Source organism: Stenella coeruleoalba (genome assembly GCF_951394435.1).
Source record: "Stenella coeruleoalba genome assembly, chromosome: 13".
Lineage (NCBI taxonomy): Eukaryota > Metazoa > Chordata > Mammalia > Artiodactyla > Delphinidae > Stenella > Stenella coeruleoalba.
Window position 1 is genome coordinate 40,646,847 of NC_137159.1, and position 20,157 is coordinate 40,667,003.

Below are 20,157 nucleotides of genomic sequence, written 5' to 3' on the forward strand. Positions count from 1 at the left end.
CAGGCGTGTGCATTTGTGGCCATAGAGAAGGGATATGAGCATACTCTAGAGTCTTCATAATTCTATTAGGACCCCACATAAGCATGCATACACTCAAAAAGAAGCTTATTTTTAGGCGGAAGCACTCAGTGGGCAGTAAATAACCCTTGATCTTTCTCTAGCCAGCAATTAGTCCTGTTTGCTGACTACCTGAATCATCTCATAGTGTTTTGGCACAATTCTGGTAGTTTTCAACATACTTATTATCATAGCTTCAAAGCACGATTTCTCCAGAGTAACATACAGTATAGTTAAAGTGAAAAAGCACAGCAAGGACGATTCATTTCTACTCTGGTCACTATAGAATTTTACTTAAAAGAAAAATGTCTCCTCTCTTTTCAGAGCAATGCTATTCTAGGAGCCTGTACTGTAATACAATCCTAATGTAAAGCCCGTCTTAAAATGCTGAACCCAGAAGAATCTGGCATAAATAAGACATGGAGTTAGCTGACATGAGATATTGCATTTATTCCATTGTTGGAGAGGACAAAACTGGGCCGCTGTTGTCACAGGCGAAAAGTGTTTTCAAAAGTCTGCTCTGGTGCTCGTTAGATAAGGGGCTGCCTTAGTCTGAATAACCTGAACAAGATTTATACACATCACTGAAATGGACTTGTGTTTACAGCATGCCCTTGCTCCCCAGGATTAACAGTGCAAGGGCAGTGTGAGAGACATCAAGCAAGGAAACCTCAAACAACCTTCCAGGAAGTGCTAGGAAGCTGCTCAGAAGAAAACAGATTTTCTGAATCTTCTCTTTGACTAGTGGCAGGCAGCAAGCTCGTTCCTGCACCAAGAATAGACCCCAAGCTGCTGTTATGACCTGAGTAGGGAACTTAATGCAGCTGTAAAAATGGTTAAACTATATTAAATAAACCAGAGTTCTGCTGCCATTTTCTCTAGAAAGAGTAAGATGCTTTGCAAGAAATCATCACAGAAGCAAATGATGGTCCCCAGTGTGGGGTTTTAAAAATACGCTAATGTACCACAATCAGGATGAAAGAAAGCCTTTATGGAAAGTTGGGATTCATACTCGCTTAGTGTATTTTTTTTTTTTTTTTTTTTTTTTTTTTTTTTTTTACTGCACAGGGATCCTCTCTTACATGCTCTCACTCAGGGACAATTCAGCTCTTGCCTGTGCTCCTAGGGACTGAGCTATTTTCAACTCCCTTTATGATCTATGCAGAAATTATCTCTACTTCCAAACCATCAAATATAGTGCGTGGGTGCAATGGCAGCCTTCCAGTGAGCTGAAAAGCTCTCATGACTTGGCATACGGTCTTCCCCTGGGCCCTTCAGTAATGGCATTTCGCTTAATACAATATGCCCCTAACGGAGTTATAGTGATTTCAAATGAATTTAGTCTCCTTATCAATATCCTCTATTTGGCGGTGTGCTTGCTCTTCTTGGCCTTTCTCCTATGAAAGCAAACACCCCGCGGCAGAAAAGGAGGCTCTCAAAAAACGTGTTTGTATCATAAATGTAAATATCAATAAACTTGGAAAGTTGACAAGGGCATGCTCTCAGTAGATTTGGGCATGTTGCTGTCTGTTTTACAAGTGAGATGCTGGAGTAGCAGGAAGCCCAAGTAGCCTGCTCAGAGTCCTAAAGGGACATGTCAAAATCTGAATCTAGAAAAACTGTTAACCCGAAACGAACTCAATGAGTGCCATCTCGGGGTGAGGCAGCACAATCCTAAAAGGAAAGAATATAAGTCTTGCCAGGGGTATCTGAATTCTACATGACCTGCACACAGAAATCAGGATCAGAATGCAACGGATGAAGTGTTTTAGTATTTTCCAAACTGGAAGTCTCTTAGGAAACCTTTTCTGCTCTGTTTTTTGTTTTGTCTTTGTTTCTTTAGTGTGCTTTCCTCCCTTTTTTTAAGTAAACTTTTTATTTTGAGATGACTATAGATTCACATGTAGCTTAAGAAATCATATAAGAAGATACATACACTCCTGAACCAGATTTCTCCAATAGCTGTGTCTTGCAAAACTACAGTACAATATGATAGCCAGAATATTGACACTGATTTAGGAAAGACATAGATGTTTCCATCAACACAGGATCCCTCAGATTGCCCTCAGATTAACAAGGGAAGCCTTCCCTTGTTTTCCCAGCAGATCCCTCAGATTACCCACACACTTACTTTCCATCCCTACCCGTCCTTAGCCCCTGGAAATACTAATCTTTTCCATTTCTCTGATTCTGTGATTTCAAGAATGTTACATATGTGGAATCACGGGATTGGGTTTTTCCATTCAGAATAATTTTCTGGAGATTCAGCTGGGTATGTTTGTTTAAGAGCAATAGTTTGTTCTTTTCCGTTGCTGAGTAATGGAATGGTATGGATGTACCACAATTTGTTTAACCATTCACCTGATGAAGGATATCAAGGATGTGCCCAGTTTGGGGCTATTACAAATAACATTACTATAAATATTTCTGTATAGATTTCTGAGTGAACATAAGTTTTCATTTCTCTGGGATAAATTTCCAGAAGTGTAATTGCTGGGTCATATGGTAGTTGCATGCTTAGTTTTTTAAGAAACTTCCAAAATATTTTTCACTGTGACTGTACCACTATTCATTTCTACCAGCAGTGTATGAGTGATCTGATTTCTCCATATCCTCTCCGGCATTTGGTGTTGTCACTATTTTTTGTTTCAGCTACTCTGATAAGTGTAGAGCAGTATCTTGTTGTGGTTTAATTTGCATTTCTTTAATGGCTAATGATGTTGAACATCTTTTCCTGTGTTTACCTGTCATCTGTATACTCTTTTCTTCTGTTTTTTCCCATTTTCTAATAGAACTTTTTAATGTTGAATTTTGAGAGTTCGCTAAATATTCTAGATATTAGTCTTTGGTCATTTAGGTTGTTTGCAAAATTTTTCTCCTTATCTGTAGCTTGTCTTTTCATCCTTTTAAAAGATCTTTCACAGAAGTTTTCATTTCTATAAAGTCTAATTAGTTGATTTTTGCTTATGTGGTTAAGTGATTTTGCTATCAAGTCAAAAAACTCTTTACTTGTTCCCAGATTCTGAAGATTTTCTGCCATGTTTTTTCTAAATTTTTATTATTTTAAATAAAATTCTGTGACCCATTTTCTGTTATTTTTATGTTAGATGTGAGACTTAGGTTAAGCTCATTTTTTGACAATGATTGTTCAATTGCCTCAGCACCATTTGTTGAAAAGCCTATCTTGCTCCTGTTGAAGGCTTTTGCACCTTTGTGAAAAATCAGCTGGGACTTCCAGGTTCCATGCATTCTATAAGGAACTTAAAAGTCTCCACTCCATCCTAACGAATCTGAACAAACCGAAAATCAATAACTTAGATTCATCAGAAAAGTGAGGTTACAGGGCAAATGTCTACTCCCCAAATTGGAGAGACAAAGCAGATACAGAAAAATCACAATTTACTGGAACAGAAACTCTAAGCAGAAACCTCTGTGGGAGCCAGTGCCAGTGTAGGACAATCTAAACTGTAATTGACCATTTGCTGGAAGCTCATTGTGGACAAATCTGAGAGTTAAAAACTCCAGGGAGACCCAGTCATGGGGGAGCTCCACACATTTGTGAGTTTTGCCTTCAAGGCCTCTACTAGTCCTAGTAAATCTCAGAGAAAAACCCTCTCCAGTTTCCAGAAGGGGCAGAGGAAAAGGAACCACTTTGAAATGTATCAAAGCATTCTGCTCTTCTGGACAGCCTACCTTCAGAAGAAACTATTTTATCAGATACTATTGGGGTTCTATCTGAGCTTACCAGACACTATTGGGGTTCTATCTGAGCTTACCAGACCAGAGGGAAGGGAAATACCCAGGTCCAGCTCTCTAGTTTTCCATGTGGGGAAAGGGAAATACCTAATTCAGCCTCCCCCTAGCCATACTGTGCCATGTAAGGAGAGAAGAAAAAAAAAGGAAAAGAAAAAAAAACCCCAAAATAACAAAAACAAAAAAACTGAAAAGAACTGCTGAAACTGACAGTCCAGGAGCATAGTCTTACAAAAGACTGATACCTAATCATAGACCAATAGCACTCTTCCCCCACCCACCATACCACTACATTACTGAAGGCCTATTCATTGCAGTTTCTTTGACCCAGTATATCATGTCCACTTTTCAATTAAAAATTACAAGGCATGCTAAAAGGCAAAAACCACAGTTTGAAGAGACTGAATGAGCATCAGAACCAAAGTCAGATACAGCAGAAATGTTGGAATTGTCAGACCAGAATTTTTTTAAAACTATAATTAATATACTAATGGCTTTAATGAAAAAGGTAGACAACATTCAAGAACTGATGGACAACATAAACAGAGAGATGAAAATTCTAAGAGAGAAGGAAAAAGAAATGCTAGAGATAAGAAAACACTGTCAACAGAAATGAAGAATGCCTTCGATGGGCTCATTAGCAGACGAGACATGTCTGAGGAAAGAGTCTGAGCTTGAAGATATGACAATAGGAACTTCCAGATTGTGGAAGAATGGGGAGGTAGGAGAACGCTGTTTCTCCATCTCACCACAAAGGTCAATGATTGAACAGCTATCCATGAACGAAAACATCTCTAGGAGACCTCTAGAATCCACTTAGGAAGTTTTAGCAACACCATGGAACAACAGAAAAAAAAAAAAAAAAACACTGAGAATAATCACATAATACATTAATATTGTAATATAATGATGTGTTAATTTCTTAACCCTCGTGTAAAAGTTAAAAAAAAAATGGAAGTATTAAAACTAGCTCTAGCTTCAACAATTTGTTAATGGATACACAACATTAAAAGATGTAACTGGTGACATAAAAAGCATAAAAGGGGGGATAAAAGGATAGAGTTTTTATATGTGATTGAAGTTAAGTTGTTACCAGTGTAAAATAGATGCTACATATCTAAGACATTTTATGTAAGCCTCATGGGAGCCACAAAGCAAAAATCTACAATAGATACACAGAGGAAAGGCAGCACGGAATCAAAGCATATCACTACAGAAAATCATCAATTTATAAAGGAAGGCAGCAAGAAAGGAAGAAAACAAAAGTGGAACTACAAATATCCAGAATAAGATGGTATTATTATTAGTAAGTCCTTACATATCAATAATTACTTAATGTTAATGGATTGAATTTTCCAGTCAAAAGGTATAGAGTGGCTAGATGGATTAAAAGGAAAAAAAAGGCCCAACTATATGCAGCCTACAAGAGACTCACTTTAGCTTTCAGGACACACATAGGCTCAAAATGAAGAGAGGGCAAAAGATATTCTACGCAAGTAGAAACCAAAAGAGAGCAGTGATAGATACACTTATATCAGACAAAATGGACTTTAAGCCAAAAACGATAACAAGAGACAAAGATGGTCATTATATAATAACTGGGTCGATTAATTAAGAAGATGTAACAATTGTAAATATCTATGTACCCTCCATAACATCGAAATATTTTGAACAAGTACTCACAGATCTGAAGGAAGAAATAGACAATACAATAATAGTAGGAGAGAGTTCAATACCACACTTTCAACAATGCATAGATCATCCAGACAGAAAACCAACAAGGAAATGTTGGATTTGAACTTTAGATCAAGTATGACTAAGAGACACATTCAGAACATTCCATCCAAAGCAACAGAATACACATTCTTCTCAAGCACACATGGAATATTCTCAAGGATGTCTATATGGGGTGGCTATGCATGTGTGGAGACAGAGGATATATGGGGACTCCATACTTTCTGCTCAATTTTCTGTGAACCTAGAACTGCCATAGAAAATAAAGTTTATTAATTTAAAAATAAAATAAAATAAACCTAGAAAAAATTAGTTGAGTATATTTGTGTAGGTCTATTTCTTGGTTATCTATTTTGGTCCACTGATCTCTGTCTAACCTTCTGCCAATGCTCTAAGTCTTGAATACTGTAGCCGTATAATAAGTCTTGAAATCAGGCAGAGTAATTTCTTTCAGACAGAGTAATTTCTTGCACTATATTCTTAAAAAAAATGTTTTAGTGGTTCTATCTGGGCAACTTCCTCCTGGCCTCTGGTTTTTGATGGTAAATCCTGTCACAAGAATATATATTACTGTGTAGGTAAGCTGTCATTTTTCTTCTGATACTTTCAAGCTTTTTCCTTTGTCCTTAGTTTTCAGAAGTTTCATTATCATGTATTTTGATGTGAGATCCCTTGGGTTTATCCTATGTGAAATTTGCTGTTTTTTAAATCTGCAGGTGTACATCTTTTGCCAAATTTGTGAAATCTTTAGTTATTAATTCTTTGAGAAGTTTTTAGTCCTACTCTCTTTCTCCTCTCCTTCTGGAAATCGGATGACATGAATGTTAAGATATTTTGTTATAGTCCTACAGGTCCCTGAGGCTCTATTCATTTTAAAATTTCTGTTTACTTTCTCTCTGTTCAGACTGAGTCATCTGTATTGTCCTATCTTTAAGTTCAGTGATTCTTTACTCTGTTCCTTCCATTCTATTGTTGAGTCCATCACTGAGATTTTTATTTCAGTTACCGTATTTTTTAGTTTTAAAATTTTCATCGGATTCTTCTTCATATCTTTTATTTTTGGCCAAGACTTTCTGATAATTTGCTGTGTCTGTATATTTTCATTGTGTTTTTGGTTGTTGTTTGTAATTGCTCATTGAAGCATTTTTATGATGATCGCTTTGTCAAATAATTCTAAAGTCTCCATCATCACTGTGTTGGCATCTATTCATAGTCTTTTTTATCTAATTTGATATCCTCTAGGTTCTTGATATGATGAGTGATTTTCAGTGGAATCTTTGACATTTTGGTTATTATATTCTGACAGTCTACATTTTATTTAAAACTTCTCTTTTAGCTGACTTCCTCTGGCACTCCTCGAGCAGGGGAATGAGAGTGGCATCTCATTGCTGTTAGGTTTGGATAGAAATTCAGGTTCACTGCTCGCCTTTCTTTGACACCCAAGTGGGCTGTGTGTGGGTAGGAGTTCTGGCTCTCCACCAGGCCTTCACTGTTAACTTCCTGGCTGGGAGGGTTGGAGTGCCTCATCCTGCCTCCCACATGGCTTCCACTGACTCAGAGTGGGTAGTGGGGGAAGGGAACTCATTATTGCTTGATAAAAGTCATGACTTTCCACTATGTCTGCTCTGACATCTCTCCATTGGGGAAAAGAGGAGTGGTTGGATGTCTCCTTATCTTCAAGTAGGTATGGAATTCTAGACCATGTGGTCTCCACTGATATCACTTTGGTGGGGGGTTGTAACTACCCCAAAGGGGTGAAAGTCTGCGTTCCCAACTTGGCTACTGCTGACATGGATGGGATGAGGCCATGGTTTATTATGTCTTCCTTCTTCTCTAAGAGTCTTTTAATGTTTGTTTTATATATATTATCCTGGCTTGAACTGTTTTTAGTGGGAAGAATAAGGAAAAATGTGTCTACTTCCCTGAAGCTGAAGATGTACCAGATGCTGCTTTAATATCATCCCAAGACCTAGACTTAAGCATGACTTCCCACAGTTGTGAATTAAAGCCTATTTCCCGGATGTTGTTATCTCCCTGTCAGGCTCTCATATGATACCTGAATCTTCCAAATGTTTTTCTGTCATGTGAACAATGCATCAGCTACTTTGGAAAAGGTAAGAGTTCAGCCACTAAAACCTACTCATATCTGAGGACTATTCAATTAATCAGTTAATTTGCTCTTTAGAACTTAGAACAAAGAAATCATAAAACCTGAGTTTAGGTTGTGGAAAGAGGACTAGAGGCCTTCATGGGAAGAACCCTAGTGGTAAGTTCTAGGGCACTTGGGACAAATGCAAAGACACTGCAGCTGAGAGGGGGGTGTGCAGAGATTGGCAGAGGAATCAAAGAGGGGTCTCTATTTGTCACTAACCTCAGGTGGGCCCTTCATGCTACTACATTTCCTTAGATCCTTCATTTTTCTACTCTCTAGACGACTATTTCAGACCTCTCTCTCTGTAAATCTATACCAGCTCTCTCCCATCTTCACAGATAACCATATATCCAATTTCACTGAGAAATTACAAGAAAATGTCCACCAATTTCATAGCACATCTACCTACCTACTTGTTGAATAAATAAATGATCATTATACAGAGGAGACACTACAAGAAGGGCAGAAACAGCAAACCAGAATTACTGCAGGATATACCTGGAGCTTCTATCACCTTACCCAGTTCTGCTAAACAGTTTTGAACCAGGGAATTTAAGTGAGGAACAGGCCTAACAAGCCATTTTTTAAAATGCAGAAATTATAGTGGAACCCAAATGAATATTTTAACTTGAGTTTTAAAAATATAATTAAAAGCAACTTAACAATATAAACGTAAGTATTATGCAAATACTTTCCTGGTCTCTTAACTCCCTGCCTTTGGAGGTAAAGTTTGGAATTGTCCTAGCTATTTTGGTGTAAAAGGAAGATTATCCAGAAAATTTTATTAAAAAATCCTTTATGTAGTACTTTTCCTGGTTAGTGAATGTCTTCACCACTTACAAAACATGCTGGAGAGGAAGCATGCATTGAAGGAAATCTGCAATTTCAAAAGGAAACTCTGCCCACAAGAAAACTTGAAAAAGATGTAAAGAATGAAAGTTAAAAAAAATCGCTGAAAAAGAAAATCGTAGATCATTCAATTGAGGGATCATAATCTCGATTTTTGAAGACCTGCATTTTCCAAGAATTTTTTAGAAAAAAGAAAATCAAAACAAGTTTAACTCACTGCCTACTTTTCTTAGTTTACCCATTTAAAAATACAAAGCTTCATCAATTCTCCAGCAATTCCTCTCTCCTGTTTTAGTCGCCATTGCACCATAATATTCACTTTTCCAAGGGTAATTCCACCTTAAAATTACTGTTTCAACTTTCAGACCTCAACAGTCCACCCAAATATATATTTTTTATTCCTAAAAAAAACTGCACCCTTTTCAGAGGAAAAATCCATTTAAAACATTTTTTCTTTAATCAAACACACATCTGTTCTTTATTTCTTTTAAAAAAAGGTTAAAGTGGGGCTTCCCTGGTGGCGCAGTGGTTGAGAGTCCGCCTGCCGATGCAGGGGACACAGGTTCGTGCCCGGTCCGGGAAGATCCCACATGCCACGGAGCGCTGGGCCCGTGAGCCGCTGAGCCTGCGCGTCAGGAGCCTGTGCTCCGCAACGGGAGGGGCCCCAACAGTGAGAGGCCCGCGTTCCAAAAAAAAAAAAAAAAAAAAAGGTTAAAGTGAATGCTAGATCTTATTATTTATGAGGATAATTTTCTAATCTGTCAGTTTTATTCTTTGGTTTTATAGCTTTGAAATGGGTATTTTTAATTAAAACAAAAGTGGGGAGGTCAGAGGCCAATCATAGTTCTAAAGAAGCCTTTCTGTGTCTTAAACATTCACCTGTTAAAAACAACATAGAGACTAGATGCACTGTACAGGGCGCCAGCAGTGTTATCTACAGGAAGAAAAATGCTTGTCCTTGGGGACTTCTTACTTGCTCTATTTAGGTCTCATCATCTACACCCTTTGGCAGCATTTGAAGATGTTGCCCACCTTCTCCTCCTTGACATTCTCCACCTACCTTGTTGACATTTCATTTCCTTACCTCTTAGCTTTGTGTGTAGCTTATCTCTACATCTTGTCTCCATGCTTTTTTTTAATCTTTGTTTTTCATCCAAGAAGAATCTACCCTTGCCTTCTCCATGTCCTCTCTGTTTTAACGAGTTTAAGACAACTTTTTTATTTGTTTTGAACAGTTAACACATTCTCATGATTCAAAAATCAGAACACTATCACAAGGTATATACTGACAAGATTCCATTCCACCTGGTCCTTACTTTCCCTGTTTATCCTTGCCACCATACATGACCACCTTTATTAGTTTTGAATATTTTTAGTGTTTTTTTATATTCAAATAAGTAAAATATATGTTCTACTTTTCCAAACGTTTTTACACAAAGGGTGGCATACTTTACACCATTCTGCACCATGTGGTTTTTACTTAACTACATATTCTTAATCTTTGCATATTACTACAGTTTTTCAACAATTATGTAACATTTCATCTTGTTGATATACCCTAGTTTGCGTAGCCATTCACCTCCTGATGAACACTTGCTTTGTTTTCCATCTATTGTTGTTAAAAGTATCACTGTAGTTGACAGTATGTGTCAATTTGGACATGTAGGGGTGAGCCTAAAAGTTCTTGGAAGTGGAATGGTTGGGGCAATGACTCTCTTCTTTTATAAGCTTTACCTTATCACTCTTAAGAAAGCTACAGACTTCAATTTATCTCTGCTATCTGGATTCACTCCTTATTTATATCTTGTACTCTAGAATCTGCCCAAGTTTCTCTCTCAAATTGTCAACTACTTTCTACACATTTGCTACTTCAACATGCCATTGGCACTTCAAATTTGTCATTTATCAATTTGAATTCTTCCTTTTACTTTTATATTCTCTAACCTGGCGCTTGTTTGGTCAAACGCTCATTTCCTCTCCAAGTATTTCTTCATTTTGTTTCCATTCTATTTTGGTACAATATGAAAACTGGGAGGTGGGTCACATCCTAGACTCTTTACACCCCACCTTTTTATCTCAAACCTGAGCTAAACAATAATGGAATAATTCAGGCTTCAAAAGGCAGTATAAGCTAAAATGTGATTACTTTACATTTAGTAAATTAGATGTCTCTCTGTTACCAGGAGTTTAAAAATGAATATCCATAAAAAAACAAATTTCTCACCCATAGACGTTACTCAATTAAATGTCCAGTACTAAATTAAACTTTCTGCCTTTTCAGTTTATTTTGACTTTTCCGCCATCTCTTAACTTGAAAACATAGTTAATGAACTTTTGGTCATACATTTAGTGGTCAACACATAATCTTACTGCTATAAAATGCTATGAAATAAATAACTGGTATGGAATTAACGGGATGATTCAAACCTCAGAGCTGCCAGGTACATTTAGTTTTCACTGGGAATGTTAAACCTTCATGGAAACCATTAGTTCTGGCCACGGTATTGAGTTTTGTGTATTTTACTCTGTTTTACTTATTTAGTTCCAAATAACCAAACCTGACTTTTAAAAAAATTCTATTAACTTTTGACAAAATTAACCTAGTTCTTAGGTAGGCAGAGCCTTTGTCCAACATCAGAGGGTATCTAAGGTTTACTGGAGAAAGCCATGATTCGAATGATCTTGCCTAATTTTATGTTTGGGACATTCCCCCCATATTTGTCATTTTCTAGAAATCTTATCTGTCACAGTTCTCCATCACTTGCTCTTGCAGAGTTAATGTAAAAAGCACATCTAGAGGTAAAATATAAATATCAAATAACAGAGTAGGTTATTCCTGAATAAATCTTTCTGATATACTGAACTCTAGAAGAGAATATGAAAATAATACATATTGATCAAACAGAGATAACTAAAGAGGGCTAGACAATGTCCAAGAACACTCTAGTTAGTCTGTAGTTCTCTAAGATAGCATGAGCCAACCAAATTTGAGTTTTGAGGACAGAGCAACTCTAGTGAAAGAGCTATTTTTTAAAATGTAATGGGTGTTGACTTATGATTCTAAAATGGACAATTCTGATTATAATAAGACCTCCTCAAGGAACAGGTATGACAGCAATATATTTATCAACAACTTCCTGTTTATTATTAAATATCAGAGGAACTAACTAGTTGTCAGTGATAATGAATTGAAGATCTTGTATTTCCAGCAATTTTGACAATATAGTAGTAAAATAATCATAGGAGGTCTGGAAATTCATCTGCTTGTGGAGAAATGGAGTATTTACCCATTTTGAAAAAACCGGTTCCACCTCTTTCTCTTTTAAAAATAAACAAAACCTGAGTTCTGCCATTTGGTAAAATTAATTATGTAAAAGGACACATACATGATACATAGACACACACTCTGATACTGATTTATGATACTGATTTATGTGTGTTTTTAGGTTGACAGCTTTTAACTTAAAAATATAGTTCAAGTTATACTTTATATAAAAGTAGGTAGATAGCTAGTGGGAAGCAGCCGCATAGCACAGGGAGATCAGCTCGGTGCTTTGTGACCGCCTGGAGGGGTGGGATAGGGAGGGTGGGAGGGAGGGAGACGCAAGAGGGAAAAGATATGGGAACATATGTGTATGTATAACTGATTCACTTTGTTATAAAGCAGAAAGTAACACACCATTGTAAAGCAATTATACTCCAATTAAAAAAAAAGTACTGATACCTCTACTACTACAGCTTGTCAACTAGTATTGCAGGGCAAACAACCACAAGATTGTATATTAGGTGCTCAATAAAAATATCATTCTAACTCATTTCTTATGTTGGTAAGTTACAATGATGGAACAGCACCACCACCATTTTTTAAATTTTTTATTTTTTTATTTTTTGCGGTACGCGGGCCTCTCACTGCTGTGGCCTCTCTTGTTGCGGAGCACAGGCTCCGGACACGCAGGCTCAGCAGCCATGGCTCACGGGCCCAGCCGCTCCGCGGCATGAACCTGTGTCCCCTGCATCAGCAGGCGGACTCTCAACCACTGTGCAACCAGGGAAGCCCCCACCACCATTTTTAAACGACAGTTTGCTATGGCAAACTGGTCATAATACGTTTGAGTTACTACCATAAGCAACAGATTTAGAGTATTATGAAAATATATGCTTTCTTAAGTGCTGTGAATTATATGGAATAATTCTGAACATCTCTTTGACTGAACTAGTGAATCAAAATGGAACTTATTACATTCTGTATGATCAATGATATGGAAAATGTATATAAAAATACAACTTCAGAATACACACTGCATCATTTTGGGGGATAATGATGTGTTGGGCAGTGTTCAGTTTAATGGAGAAAGAACCTCAATTTGGCAGCTCAAGGACATTCCTAATTTGGTAGGGGACCTAAAAACATGGTTTTGAAGAATTTAGAGCCTACACTGCACGTGGAATGCTATCTAAATTGAATTTATAATCTGTTCAGGGTGTGTGAAATTAAGCTATAATGTACAAATTCTACAGGACTTGATCTTTTGAACAACAACTTATTTTTTTTCTTTTTTTGTTTTTGTATCTTCCTTTATTCTCTCCCTTTTAAATCCTGGAAGACATGAAGCAGAATATTGTCTAACAGGAACACTTTCTTGCTTCCACTGGAAGAGCTGCAAGAAAGTATGACTGAAAAGTGCATGTTAAATGTAGAAAATTTGGAAAATAGAAAAATGGAAATAACATAAAACAAATTATCTATAACTGTACTACCCAGATAAAACAAATATAAACATTTATATATACCTAAAAATGCACATAAACACATGTATTCATGCACACAACAGATTTTACAAATATCAGAATACATAATTTTTCTATAATTTATATACAACATAGTTTTTCCCATAACATGGTATGAACTCATCTCTTTCTAATATTTGTATTATTTTATCTGTTTGGTGGAAATACTATGTAATGATGTGCTACTGTGTATCTCTTAGCAATCCTATTTTTAAAGCTTGATATCAGTTTGGTGGGATTATTTCATCACGGCACTGGAAAAATACGACAAACCAGTGCCTGAATTATTGTCTTGTTTCTTTTCAAGAGTTAATGAAGCAATGGGTAAAATATTAATAATGCAGGTTTACTTTAAAATATACCATGCTTATAACGTTTACATTATGAATGGTGATAAACATTGAGGAAATAATTCTTCCACTACTCAAGAAGTCAATTATCCTATTTATTTCCAAGGAATTTGCCCATCTTAACTGAAGAATGAGTGACATTCTGACTTTTGTCCTTTTTCTTTCTTTTTTTACTTTTGTCCTAACATTAAATTTAAATATCAACAAATATCAGCTAATATTCATGTGAGAACTACATCCAGAGAGCCAGCTGCTAAACATTTACAAGCATGCCACCACCGCTTCCCACACTCGACACCTCAGTATCACTGAGTATTAATAATTCTAAAAATCATTTATTCTTTGGCAAATTGAAAGTAGCATGTTATTGCTGAGCAATTTTTCATATACTTATTGGATATTTGAATTTCTTTTGTGTGTGCAAATTATTTGCTTCTATGGATTCATATTTTTATTGGGGTTATAATGCTTATTTTATTAATTTGTAAGAGTTTTTTTAATATTGAGGATAGTAATGCTTGCTTAATATTTGATGAAAACATATTTCTACCAGTTTACTCTTTGTTGCTTAACATTTATGTATTTTTGATATAAAGTTTCTGCCTTGTTGAATGTGCATTTTCCTAAACCACAAGTAGTTAAATATTCATTCATCTATCTTCTCTTATGTGGTAATAATGTCTATGTTTAATTTCTCAGGATATCCAGGATTTATTTTGTTTTTTACACATATTTTCCCTAATATCCATTTTTTCTAATCCAATTTATTGACTAAGCAGTTCTGCCCTTATTATTCTGTGATGTTTCTCTTCTCATCAGCCAAATTCTTATTTTGACTAAGATCAGTTTTAGGACTGTTTATTAGGTCCCAGAGATGCACCTGCTAATTTTGGCACAAATGAAAACGTTACCTTACAAATCATTCTTAGTAATTCCTTCCTGCTTCCTTTTCTAATTGTAATATCAAATATTTTTTATTAGTTTGCAAAACTACATATCCATTGGGACTTGAATAAATTATGCTTTAAATATATTAGATTGGCATCTTTGCAATATGCAGGTTATTCAACTAAGATAATGATGAACAAATCCCTTTTCACTTGTCAGATTTTCCCCCTTCTATAACAACTACCACCACAATCATATATTGTGTTCACTATGTGGCAGCCACTAAGAGTAGCAGTGAAAAAACAGTACCCTGCTCTCATCAGTCTTGGGGGGGCAGAGATTATAATGTTTTTTATAATCATTCATCAGGTACTTTAAGAAAAGGTAAGGGGCTAAAAAGTGATTGTGGGGAAACAAATTTTATTTAAACATTATTTCTGGATACATACACCCAAACACAGACAAGCATTCATACATAGAAATATATACATACACAAATGTTTTTTCTTTGTGGAAAAAAGTTTTTTCTTTATGGAAAAAACTTCTTATCTCTTCCAACTGGTTACTGGGAATCTTCCTATGTGTGTTTCTCTCTTATCTGGCCATTTTCTTACATAAGAAACTTTCATTTGCTTTTATTGGTTTTTCTATGTCATAAGGATGACATCAGTGAATAATGTAGAAACGTAATTTTGTGTTCTATCATTGATTACACCTGTTTCTAATTTTCTTGCATTGCCCATAATGCTCAGAAAAACATAAATAATAGTGGCAGCAGCGGTCCACTCGTTCTTTTCTTTTTTTCCCCAACTAAACCTTCTGATGAATTTATTTGGTATTCATTCATCAGTACTATGCTGTCAGTTTCAGACAGAGATACTTATTTGCGTTAAACGCCTATATACTCTGTTCTGCAATAATACAGTTGCCTTCCTAAGAAATATTATGATTTCAAACTCTGAATTAAACAGAACCAGAACTCACAGAACTTTCTGAAGTCCATGGAACAAACTCGGAATTAAATAGAAGCAGAATTCACAGAACCTTCCAGAGTCTACACAGCAAACTCAGAATTAACCGGAACCAGAGCTCACAGAACCTTCCAGAGTCCAAGCAGCAAACTCAGAATTAAACGGAACCAGAACTCACAGAATCTTCCGGACTCCACACAGCCAACTCTGAATTGAATGGAATCAGAGCTCACAGAACTTCCTGGAGTCCACAGAGCAAACTCTGAATTAAATGGAAACAACTCGCCGTGAGGCTCCGGGCTCACAGAACCTTCTGAAGTCCACACAGCCAACTCCGAATTAAATGGAATCAGAGCTCACAGAACCTCCTGGAGCCACACAGCCAACTCAGAATTAACCGGAACCAGAGCTCACAGAACTTCCAGAGTCCAAGCAGCAAACTCAGAATTAAATGGAACCAGAACTCACAGAATCTTCCGGACTCCACACAGCCAACTCTGAATTGAATGGAATCAGAGCTCACAGAACCTCCTGGAGTCCACAGAGCAAACTCTGAATTAAATGGAAACAACTCGCCGTGAGGCTCCGGGCTCACAGAACCTTCTGAAGTCCACACAGCCAACTCCGAATTAAATGGAATCAGAGCTCACAGAACCTCCTGGAGCCACACAGCCAACTCAGAATTAACCGGAACCAGAGCTCACAGAACTTCCAGAGTCCAAGCAGCAAACTCAGAATTAAATGGAACCAGAACTCACAGAATCTTCCAGCCCCCACACAGACAACTCTGAATTGAACGGAATCAGAGCTCACACAACCTTCCGGAGTCCACACAGCCATCTCTGAATTAAATGGAACCAGAGCTTACCGGGAGGCTGCAGGTTCACAGAGCCTTCAGGAGTCCACCACGCACCCTTCCCCGGGCAGGCCTGGTGCTCGCGGTCGGTCACCGCCGCTGTGCTGGGCTGTCCTCGCCCGTCTTCGCAGCCTGGCTACTCCGACCCCTCTGGTGGCCGCGGTGGAGCTGAGGCCGCTGCGGTGGGCGCTGTTTTATGTGACTGCCTCCCCCCGAAGCGGGGGCGGGAGCCGAATCCTCCCCCTCTCGGGCCACGGGCCCATTGGAATCACCTGGATCTTGTTAAAGCGCCGACCCCTAGACCTTCGGCAGCTGCAGCAGTGTTAGAGAATCTGCATTGGGCAAAGTTTCTCAAGTATCCAGGGCTACATAACACATCACTCCAAAACGTAGATGCTAGAAACAGTAAATATCTGTGATATCACACTGTTTCTGAGGGTCAGAGAGAAGCTTCACTGGATCACTCCGGCTCAGTCCTTCCGCAGGCTGCAGGATGATTTGGCCAAGGCTTGCCTGGGGCCATAGGGCCCACTCCCTGCCTAGCCAGTTAAAACAGGTGTGGCTCCTCATCACGGGGCCTCTCCACCCCAAGAGACAGCTCGACTGCCCTTACAACATGGCAGCTGGGGCCCCACAGTCACGGCCTACCAATGGGCAGGCTCATTGGGGCCAATGTGATGCTGCCGACCATACGCATTAAGGTCGGGGAGGCACTAGCTTCTCCCCGAGCTCACACCCGTGATGCATGGGAGCTGGGAAGTTTTTTGAGGTTCGTCGGTGTTGGTGGCATGGGGCCTCCTTCAGGGCAATTAGCTGCTCGCCCCAGCCAGTCCTGGAAAGGCCTCGCTCATCCCCTGCCGCAGTCGCCCGCTGGATGAACGGACCACGACTCACAGACCCGCCAACACATGGGGCTGTTTGAACACTGCGGTGCCCAGTGAGTGCCACTGTCTTCCCAGGGAGCTCAGGTGACTGTCTCTCCCACGGGCATCTCCTTTCCGCCACATCCCATCGGCACTTTCTATTTTTAACCCCTTTGGTGGGCGTGAAATGGATCGCATAGTTTTCATGGGAATTTCCAAGGTTACTAACAAGGCTTATTAGACATTTAGATTTCCTTTGTGCGAAATGCCTATTTTTCTACCACACTGTTTCTTTCTTGACTATTGGCGTTCTTTATATATTTTGGAGATTAATCCTTTGCAGTTACAAGTGTTACAAATGAAAAAAAAAAAGTGTAATGCTGGATAAAACTACCAGATGCTGGGGGAGATGCAAATGGCTGATAAACTCTCCCCCCATAAACATTCAAGCCCTGAATAGGATTACTTGGCCTCACTCAATAGCCATGATCTTGGAGCAGACTTTTCTTTAAGAAAAAATTAGCATTTACTCGGCCTCATTCCATAGCCATAGTGCTGGAGCAGACTTTTCTTTACAAAAAATTAGTATTGGAATAAGGTGCCACTTCTAGTGTATAGTGAAGGACAGTCCCTTGGAGGATATTGCTTCATTGTAGAGAAGGATTTAACAGGCCCTCTAAGTTATGAAAAGTTAAGGCAAACAGGCAATCCTTGCCAGTGCAAGTCTGCATGTAGGTGTAGGTATAGGTATGTGAAAGGGGTGTGTGTTTGTCGTTTTAACATTTGCCTTTCCTCTTTACCTGCAATGGGGAGATCCCACGTTGGGATGTGCCAAGTTGGTCCCATGCAGGGGGTGCGAACCATGCTCCATGGGGAAGACTTCGTCCAGCACCTCAGGAGGCTGGAGCTGTGTTCTTCTCTAGTGTGGCCCACCTGGCACTGTGCTAAGCATTAGGGGGGAAAGGCTGAGCATGTGAGTGTGATCCAAAAGAGAAGCGTCCTCAGAGCTCAGGGGGATGCTGTTGGGGTGATGGGAAGAAAAGAGCTGAAGCAATAGGAGTATGGTAGCAACCATGAACAGATTTCCTGCCATCAGAATATGTGCAGGACCATCTATAAACTCATGCGGCAGAGACCCAAGCCACAGCATTAGTGGACTGGTCACACTTCCTGGTTTCCTCTCTCTTCCTGGCTTCTTGCAGCAGGACCGATCTTCTTTGAACTAAGTCCCTAGTGTTCCTGCCTAAGGAGGGTGGATGGGGGAGGCCTTGGGGAATAAGGGGACTTCCCACCACTGAGGGCAGGTAAGTGTTCAAGCAATAGACTGAATAAATAAAAGTAAGGTGATTGTGTTTGTACTCCAAGCTAGTAACGTGGATCATTCCAGATATACTATTGACATGGATTTCTACCAAGTAAGTCAATTTCCCTTATGGTCTTTCTCTAAATTTCTTAAATGTATTCCCACAACACCTGCAGTTAAGCCCAATGTTTCTGGGAATATAAGAAGCAAAGCACACTGCCTATCTCTGAGAAAAATGGACCTAGAGAGTAATAATGAGAGCTCTGAGAACAGGAAATCTGCAGGAAAAAAGAAAAAAACACGATTCCATAGATTCACTTATTTCCACAGAAAACCAGTAGTCAGTGGCTAAACAATTTTCAGAGTTAAACTAATGTTTTCTACCCTGAAGGATTATTCATAATAGTTATATGATTATAAATATATACTTATAAAACATAAACATCACTGAGAAAATTCTGTCATTGGTTATATCTGTCTTTTGTTCTGGTAAAATTATTTTCTTATTGCATCATTAATGTATTTCTTATACATTTCCATAACGTTTATCATTTTTAACCCCCACTGTTTCAGGAACAAAGTCTATAGCCACTAAAAATTAGCGATCTTGTCTTCCTCTCTCTCTCTGACTTCCTTCCCTCCTTCCTTTCTTCCCTTCTTCCCTCCTTCATTCCCTCCCTCCCTCCTTCCTTCCTTCCTCCTTTGCTTCCTCCCTCCCTCCTTCCTTCCTTCCTCCTTTGCTTCCTCCTTCCCTCCCACTCTTCCTCCTTCCCTCCCTCTCTTCCTTCCCTTCCTTCCTTTCCTCCTTCCCTCCCTCCCTCCTTCCTTCCTTCCCTTCTTTCCTCTTCCCTGTCTCCTCCCTCCTTGCCTTCCTTCCTCCTAACATAGTGCCATTTTTCTCTGGTTGCTAGTTTAATTTCCAATCACATGAAAGTGATGTTTTGAATGTTTGAAAATATATCATTTGTAAAAGATGTCTGATTTTTAACTCTTTTTTGAAGTTAACCCATGATGATTTCACATTTTTTTCTATGCAATTGGATTTTTTCTATTTTTCATTTCACTTAGTTTTTACAGAAAATCTTCTGAGAGGTAGTGCGTTGCGGATGGAAGGAGTAGGGACTGTGGAGCCACATTTCTTTTCTTCTAATCCCAGGTCTGCCATTTCCCAGCTGTTTAACCGTGGGTAAATTACTTAACATCTCAATGTCTCACCTTCCTTATGTGTGAACTACCCTGTTTATCATATAGTTTTATCCGAGAATTAAATAGTTTAGTGGATTTTTATTTTATTTTTTTTTTTGCGGTACGCGGGCCTCTCACTGCTGTGACCTCTCCCGTCGCGGAGCACAGGCTCCGGACGCGCAGGCCCAGCGGCCATGGCTCATGGGCCCAGCCGCTCCGCGGCATATGGGATCTTCCCGGACTGGGGCATGAACCCGCGTCCCCTGCATCGGCAGGCGGACTCTCAACCACTGCGCCACCAGGGAAGCCCTAGTTTAGTGGATTTTAAAGGTCTTAGAACACTGCCTGGCACTAGCTAAGCACTCAAAATATGTTAGTTACTATTAACAATTTCTAAAATCCCCATAT

The 20,157-nt window shown here is 38.7% G+C and overlaps 1 long non-coding RNA gene across 1 annotated transcript in view; it reads right to left on the reverse strand.

The window, feature by feature from the left end:
* The window catches only part of LOC307196580, a 124,696-nt gene extending 107,205 nt beyond the window's left edge, over positions 1-17,491 (reverse strand). Inside the window, exon 1 of the long non-coding RNA XR_013831172.1 lies at positions 16,411-17,491. This is a non-coding gene — a long non-coding RNA (uncharacterized lncRNA). The remainder of the gene's footprint in view (positions 1-16,410) is intronic.
* Positions 17,492-20,157: the final 2,666 nt, after the last annotated feature.